The sequence below is a fragment of the Heliangelus exortis genome, chromosome 7, assembly GCF_036169615.1.
Source record: "Heliangelus exortis chromosome 7, bHelExo1.hap1, whole genome shotgun sequence".
In the NCBI taxonomy this organism is placed as follows: Eukaryota; Metazoa; Chordata; class Aves; order Apodiformes; family Trochilidae; genus Heliangelus; species Heliangelus exortis.
In genome coordinates, this window is record NC_092428.1 from 31,391,210 (window position 1) to 31,400,198 (window position 8,989).

Genomic DNA, 8,989 nt, shown 5'->3' on the forward strand with positions numbered 1-8,989 from the left:
GTTTTTTTTTTCAGAAAGAGGTCACTGACATTTGATTCTCTGCTCTGCCAACCTTTCTTAGAGGCTTTCCTAGGAGCAGACATGCAGTTTGTACTAATTAGATTGAACCTTTTTATTCTCTGCATGCAGTCACCAATATAACTCATTGTAATGCTCTTGCCTTCCCTAAAGATAATACCAAATTGTCCGATGTTAGAAAGCTCTACTGAAAAAAAAAATGAGAGGACTAGAGTCTCAAATTTTACCTCCTTCCCTCTACTAACTTGCAAGGAAGAGTAGAAGAAAAAAAATTCAAAATCCACTGTGACCTGGCATAGCTGGTATCAGGGAGGAACCTGTGTACACAGGGGAGAAATGATGGAAAGCTGGAAATCCAAAAGGACAACACTGCTTGCAAATGAGGAAAAATTGCAGAGGGTTTGCATTGAACCTCAGTTCCTCTGCGTTTAGAGACATTTTTTGAAAGCATTGTTTCAGTTTAAAGAGAATGTACCTAGAAGAGAAAAAAAGCTCCAGCATCACCTGGCTGTAGGGACATTGCCTGGGTCTCCAGCAGAGTTTCCTCAGCTCCCAGGGGCTTCAGGTAGAGGATGAACAATTCCTTGAAGCTAATTGAATTATACTAACTTAAAAATTTTTTTTTTCTTTTACATAAGAGAAAACTTCATTGTCAGAAAAGTGAAATCATATTTTGAGTTTTCTGTCCAAATCCCTGGAGGGGGGACTCAGCTTCCCCACAAATAACAAAACAGGGGACTGTCTGTGACAATGTAAAAATCCCTTAAACTTGGGAGGAAGAAGGGAAGATCCTCAGCACTCTGAAATCAGACAGCAGCTCCTTTAATTTTGCTGTCTTGAAGCTACCAGGTCGAGGAGATCTCATGAATGCAGAGGAAATTTTTACATGAATAGTGCTGGAGCATGATCATTTCCAGAGCTTGCCAAGAAAATGCAGGTGTTCCTTGGGCACAGAGTAAGAACAACCCAGAGCTCCTGGCTCTGGCTGGGAGGTATTGATGACAAAAGGAAGTCATCTTTCTGCAAGGGAGATAATTGCAGGTGATGTTTATTATGCCTAGGGTTGATAAAAATCAAATAGTGATTAAGGACATAGACAAAACTTCATCACTTTCTTCTTTTCTGCCATATAAATTAGATTTTGTAGCTCGACTCTCAACCACCAGGTGAAATTTAATAGAAGAAAAGTCAAAGATGTTCTAGAGTATTATGTTATAAAGGATATAACAGATCACTTCAGGAGCTTTGTCCTCACTTGCTCCCTCCACAAACCTTAAATCTTCTGATGTGGTTGTTTTTTTCCTTTTCTCATGGCTGTTTTATAAAAAAACTGTTTTATAAAAAGAGAAATGGATTAACTAGTAGACATGGAAATAATCTGTATGATGGTGGATTAAATTCCCATTTTCTATAGTAGGAAGGAACTCACTGGAGGCCAGTCATGACAAATCCTTGTGGAGAAATAAGAATATACTGAAGCTGTCCCAGTTTGTTTCCAGCTAATAATTGCACAGCACTCCTGTCAGCTGGGTAGTTTTCCAGATTATTCCCTCAGTGCCTTGCTGGTCTTGGATGCCAGTTCAGGCTCTGTCTCTCTGCATGACTTTTACATAATTTTTCTTTCATTTTCAGCAGCCCACATGGAGGACTCTGAGTGATAGCACAGGACAAAGCAGCCAGTCTTTGCTATTTCATTGTTTGGGTTTATTTTAACATTTAGTGTGTTGAAAAAGAAAATATAAAAGGAGATGACAGGCAGAATTATAGCTGTCTGGAAGGTTATGACTTTTTAGAGGAGTTTTATCCACATGCTCTACACTACTGGAGATACCAGGGATGTTGCCACCTTATTGTTGTGACAATTATCTTGGAAAAATATTAATCTAGAATAATCTAGAATTAATCTAGAAACCAGAGCTCAGTGCTCTTTGGGTTAAGCTGCCTGAAGAAAGGAAGAGCAGTCCCAGTGGATTTTTCCCACCTTTGTAGGAGAAGAGGTTGTAGGTTGTTTTAGCTCTGCCTGCTCTGTAACAGAGATGGTTCCTTTTTAATGTAAAACTTGCCCTAAGTTTCCAAAATGGTTGTTTTGAAATCAGTTTCTAAGCTTTCTGTTGGACATTTAACTCCTGTTCCCTCATGCTCATAAAGGCAGCATATGGAGGGCTCAATAAAGCTCAGTCTTTGGATTATGATGAGAACTGGAGAAAAAAAAATTAAAAAAAAAATAAGGGTTTGAAGCCCTTCATCAAGAAATTCATTACTTCCCAAGGAACAGAGAAGTCCTTCCAAAAAGCATTAATACATTAAAAGCTTCCTTCATCATTATGCAATTTTGAGAAGGTCATCTTTTAAACAGTCTGAGATATCATTAATCAATCAATAGCAGTATTTTTTTTTGACTGTGCACATAAATGATATCTTCTAAGCTAGATGAAATTAAGCAGGATGAAATTAAAGAAATCAGTGTGATACAGTTACCCTATTTCTTAGCAGACAGTGATTTCCGGGCAAACTCAACTAATGCTTGATCTGCAGCTCTCTGATCCATTGTGCTGTGTTTGCCCAACAGAAATTCAGAAAGATTTTTGCCAAGTTCTTCAGTGATTTTTGTCCAGCTTGGGATGCTATTAGCCCACTTCTCACCTGGCATTTTCATTTTGCTGAAATTCATTTACAGTCCTGTGAGCATCTCTTCCACTTTATCATGATCTTAAAAATTTGATGCAAGGCAAGAATATTTTCAAAGAGGCTGCTCCATCTCTTTTGATTGCAAAGAAATTGCCAGCACAGCTACATCTGTGGTAGTTTCTGTGCAAGAAAGAACCTCCTAGTTGTGGTGAATGGTCAATGACTGCTTTGAATTAACACAGAAAACAAATATTTTTAGTATTCTCCTCCTTTTTGCCTTCCATTTTGATTGTAAAATATTGACTTATATTCCCAAGTTCTAACTAAAAACTTCTTAGCTAATGATATTTGCAGATGATGAGGCTGAACTGATAGCAAGGTCATGTTATACCTCATTAATAGAGCTTCCCAAACTACAGTCCTGGAAATAACATATCTATTTTAAAAAGGCTGCCTGGGCTTATTAAAGGGATTGCATAATTCCTTCATTACCATGGTAAATCAGTTAATGCAGTGATTAAAATTTGAATTTCAAAGTTAATGGACCTGTAGAAAAGCTTCCAGTGAAAAGAAGCCTTACAAAAGCCTTATCAGTCCATCATAAATCCAAAGGAATCACAAAACCAGAATAGCTGTTACAGGAAAATAACTTAAGTCTTTAATAGACTGCCTTGCAATGAGTTTTTTTAGTCTCTTGGAGTTGTATGAATTGAATGTTACCTTCACTGAGCTGGAATGGCATTAAGAAGCTTTCCAGTATATTTAAAATACTCATGCAATCAGGTGGTGGATCTGCAGGTGATATGCAATTATTTGAGCTCTGAAATCCACAATTCCAGCACATTAATGGGGGCAAAGTGAAAGCAAGCTGGGTAAAAAATATCTATGCTCTTGTAAAATACAAATATTTTGGGACCCGAGCTCTTTTGCTCAGCCTGAGGGAAAGATCCAAATATCCCTCATTAATAAACAGATGCACTTGGTTAGATCATCCCCACACATGCAGTAACCTCCTTCCTGCAGAACTTCTTAGAAAGGGCAGAAATGGTTCTCTGCTCAATAGAAAAAAAAAATCTAGATGAAAACTCATTTATTTCAACCACAAGAGAACAATTTTCATAAGGGGCATGTGAAGAAGTGAAGAGATGTGAATAATCAAGAAAAACTGCCAGACTAGAAGGAATTAGACAAATACCTGGCTAATTGCTAACTGGAAGTTCAGGAGAGTGCAAGCTCATGTCTGACTTTTTATAGAGAAACAGGCACCCACACCTCCACATAATTTTCTGAGCCTTCTGTTGCAAGCCTCTATTTTTGTCCTTGCTGAGGGAGAAGGAGCCAGCCCAGTTTAAAACAAGAGGAAATTGAAATCCTGCATGGCTAAAAAGAGCAAGTGTGACAAAAGTGATTTCTGCTCTGACATTTCCAAGAACACAGTGAAGAGAACACGTTCTGTCTGCAAGAGCAGGGATGTGGCAGATGTCACTTGGTTATCAGAGCACTAAACAACAGAAAATGGAGCAAATTCAGCCCTGCCTTCCCTCCTCAGACGTGGGGGATGCATTTATTTTACCAGCCTTCAGATACCAAAGAACATTTTGGGTCTTTGGCTTAATGGCTGCTTTCTCCTTCCTCTAAAATATATTCCCTGCATTTCAAATATCCAATAATTATCAAAAAAATCCAAATATCCAATCCCAAATGACAGTTTAAATCCCTGCATGAGTGTCTCATCTTAGGTGGCCTGACAAGCAGTGCAGGGGAGGACACTCCTAGGTTTCATTATTTTCTCTGAGAAATTTTCTCTCATTGCTTCCCTGTTTGGATACAGCTCTACAAATCTTCCCAGGCACTTTTAAAATCCCCTGCACTAACACAGACTTCTCACAGACAAAATTTTCCTCCCATGTGGATGTAGCTGTAGTTCCTCTGGATTTATCGGAGAACTCTGGCAGTCCTACTGCAAATTGACCAAGGTGGTCACCAGTCTCTAAAGTTAATGAACAAAGAAAGATGAACAAATCATGAAAATACATTGAAAAACAATGAAAAAATAATGAACAAACAACTTGTGAACAATGATGACACCAACTTAGAAGACTTTCAAATGTATTAATTTCTTTTTTTCCAGTTTTCCAAGGGCAATTCTCATTCAGCTGGCATACTGGGTAATGTTTCAACAATTCTTGGAGACTGCAAATCAGCTTGCTTAGAAACACCTTCCAGGGTTTGGTCAGAAAGTGTGATGGGCTGTGCTGAATAATTCTAATCTCTGCAGATGAATATACAAGAAGATGAATGGTAAAAGAGCTGGAAGAACTTACTTCCCCTCCCTCAAAGCATTGATGCTATTCTAAAGGCTGCAATATTACAGAATACTATTTATTTTACATAGTTTTTTGTTTTGCATTGGACTTCAGTTTTCCAATGTAATCTCAAAGAAAATTATTTTAATTTTCAGATTATTCTTTTATTTCATTTCCATTTAAGGAAGAGGTGAGGAGTAAACAGGTTAAGAATGAAAAAAAAATAATCAGAAAACAAAATTAAAAGTCTCTTACATCTTTCAAAAAAATAGAGCTAATTATTCTTTGTTACTAATTTTTTCCTGAGAAATGGAATTGGAAGCTACTGATCAAGCTTTCTTTGAGCCTTCCTTGTTGTCTTGAGAGGTAAACCAAATAAAGCAGGTCCATCCATGCTCCCTCTCCTTTAAATGAACACCATTCTGGTACAGCTCAGCCTGAGGTGTGACTCAGTGTCTGCATCACTGATGCCAGTGATGGGGAACGACTGAAAAAACACAAATTTTGAAGCAAACCCCATGCTGAAATATGTCATTTAACATCTTATATTTTCAGGAATAAGATAGTGAGACCAAGTCCCTCTCCTACTCACCCTGAGCTTGCTCATCCCCTAATTGGTCCCCAGGAAGAAAATTCTCCCTGGTTCAGAAGCAGCTCAGGAAAAGGGAGGGCTCTGCCTCCCACCCACCTGAGTCCCTGCCTCAGAGCTTCACCTGGCTTTGGTTTGAGTTCCTCAGCTGCCCTAAGAGCCCCTAAAAATCCCTCCAGCAGGCAGGGATGCCAGAAGCATCAGCCATGTGCCTCAGGACCTGATGTTTCTTTAATTCCATGAAGGAAGCAGTGACAACCTGAGCATGAATAATTCCCCTGGAGGACTCCGGGGCTGCATCCATCACAGGGGGAGGGATGCACAGGGAAGGTTTCTCCCCCTCATTTTCCAAAGTGGTGGCCCATGGAAAAGCATCCAGCTGGCCAGGAAGCCCCAGTTAGTCCCAGCACACCATGCAGGGGCTGTTATGAGACACATGGCAGCTCCCAGAGCAAGGAATTGGGCAAGAAGCCCCTTGGCATGGTGCTGGGAAGAGAGGGGGCTGAAATTAAAGACATTTTGGTCCACGGAGGTGACAGAGCACAAACCCCTGCACCCTGCCAGCCAGAGCCTGAAGGGGACAGGGCTGCAGCTCCTCTTCCCACCCAGCCATCTGGCCAAGGCTTTGCATGATGCTGGGCTGGAGACAAACCCAAGTCAAATCTTACAAGCTCTGCCTTATGCTTTCTCCTCTTGGACCCAGCTGGAGGCTTGGGTTGCTTTTGCTTTTTCACAGCTTAGGGTTTTGAAGACACAGAGGAAAAAGCTTTCTCTGCTGACATGGTTAATGGGGCAGTGACACCAGGGCCAGCTGCCCCATTAAGCCTGGCTGCCACCCTGATGGAACATGGAGACATTACCCAAGTCATTACTCAGGTGAGCTGCACATTCATGGGGAAATTCTGAGTCACTGAGACTTCACCCTTGGTCCAGCAAAACAATGAGTTCATGAGCCATTATCTTCCTCACCTAAAAGAGGATGACACTTCATTATTGGTTTTTTGGTTTTTTTTTCCCCCCCAATGTGACACTTGACCTTCAAATAAGCAAAGTAAAGATCCTGCTGTTGCTAAAGTTCAGTTTAATTGCCAATAAAGTGAAATGCCCTGGTTCTATAGTTCATGAGGGTACTACAAACTCTCCTAAGAGCTGTGAAGCAAAAAGGAAAGGCTGATGGAGGCAAGAGGAACGACCTAGGGGCTGTCTCCAGGCACACTGTTTTCCCAGAGGAAATGGGTTGGTTTTGAGCTGGCTAAGACACAGATAAAGGAGCAACAATCTCTGCCATGTGTCAATCCTCCTGTCATTACAGTCCTGTAAAGTTTGTACACTGCTGATCAAAGGAGGAATGTGGTACAATAGGAGGAGAGTGCAGGGAGGATGTGAAACTGGGATCCCAAAATTTGACAGAGAAAAAAAATTGAAGAGCTAAAACTTTGAGTACAGAGGAAATGTATCAGACATCCAATACTTTTTCAGGTTAGATTTTCCAGTAGTTTTCTCTGTGTGTAAAGCCATAAATATTAGTTTCCTATGATGTGAGTGCTTTATGTCTTAGGTCATCAAAATAGCCTCTTATATAGAATATATTGGATGTAATAACCCAAGTAGCTCTTTCATACTCTCAGTGGGACAACATAAAGAGAAAGATTTTTCTCTCCATGAGCACCCCAGCAAAGACAAAACTTTTTCTGTTTTTCTGATAATTATTAGTAGTGCTTATTTCTAATTCACAATGCAGTCTGCCATGGAAATACCACAAACCAAACTCACAGTTCCTGACATGGGGAGCACCTTCATTTCCTCTACGAGGATAAAATATTCACAGGATATTCTCTCCTCCTGATTTGTATAAAACAAAGCTTTTTGATGGATCCACCATGCTCTCCTAGGTCTGCATGATAAATAAATCCAGAAGCAGTCACTAAATATCCTCAGCTGCAGGGATTACCAGAAGGGGAATCAATTATGCAAACTGCTTGGGCCTTCAGACAAACATACCAAGTCTCAAATCAATCACCAAGAGAAAAGTTCACCTTTCTCCTGAAATCTGGAAAGCTTTTTCATTTGATTGTAGATTTAAACCCTTCTAGATTTTCCCTGTAAAGACTGAAAATTCAGCTTAACCTGACTGTCATCCCTCATCTCCAGGTACAAATTTCCTCCCTTCTTGTCCCCCAGGAGTTTGACACTGATGCCGAATTCCCCCATCACCCCAGGGACTTACCCAGGAGAAGAGCTTCTGGATCCAGGAGGCACCACAGGGTCACCACTCCAGGAAACTCTCCTGATAAACCCAGAGCTCCATGTGCTGCAAGACAAGAGAAATTACTAAATCCCAGTGCCTGTGCTGCTGGGCTTTGGGTAATTTAGGCAGCTGGGGGTCTTGCAGGATTGATTCCAGGCAAGAAAAATGCTGAGCAGGGGAAGGAGGAGTCAGGTATCACCTGATGTCACCAGCTTTCCCCTTCCTATTCTCCCAGAAAACTCCTACATCTTTAGAAACATCCCAGTTTCTCTTCCCAGTGCCCCCCAGCTTTCCTGGGGCCTGCAGCTGGTTTTGCTTGCTGAGCTTTAAACCAGCATCATGGTAGGTGCTGCTACATGGACACCCTGCTCAGGCTGTTGATGCTGGGACACTTTTCTCCTCCAGGGCTGTTGCTTCCTATCCCACAGGAAAACTCGCAAAGTCCTGGTGCCATTCAGGAAGATCTGCATTTTCTCTCTCCCCAGATCACCTCTCCTAAGAGGGCAAAGATCCCCCTTGTTGAGAGAAGGGGTCACTCTCCTTTAAGCTCTGTGCCTTGGGAAAAGCCCAAGCATTTAAACCCTGCTCTTCATCTACCATATATACATACAAATATATATATATGTACACACAGACCATGCCCAGCTGAGGACAAACACCCACCAGAGCATCCCAGCTTCTGCACACGTGCAGAGGAACTCCTTGAGCCCCCCAGGAGCTGTGCTGCAGGGGATCTTTTGCCTTCTTATTGTGCAGGGATTAAGGCTTGGCTGCCTTGATGAGCAAGCTGTCCTGATTGCTCTCACAAACCCTCAGCATTCCCAGCTGAAATTTTTAAAGAGACAGGAAGGGCAACCAGAAAGCAGCTCCCACTCCATCCTTTGAAACTGAGTTTTAACACTTCGTTATGTAGTGGAAGGTCAGTCCTGTTTCCTCTGTTAAGATGCTGCTTGATTTTGGTCTGGCAGGGTGCTCAGCATCACAAAGGAAGGAAGGAAAAGCTCCTTCCTTTGGCTAGGAAGGAGCAAAAGCTGTTGGAGGTGAGAAAGCTCTACTGAACCCAGAGACCAGCAGCACATTGCTGTCTCTGCCACTCACCTGCTTTGTGAACGTGGGACACATTACAGTGACATCTGGGGCTTTGGTTTCCCCGCTTTCCAAGAAGGAAGGGAGGAATGATTTTCCTCCTACACATCATGC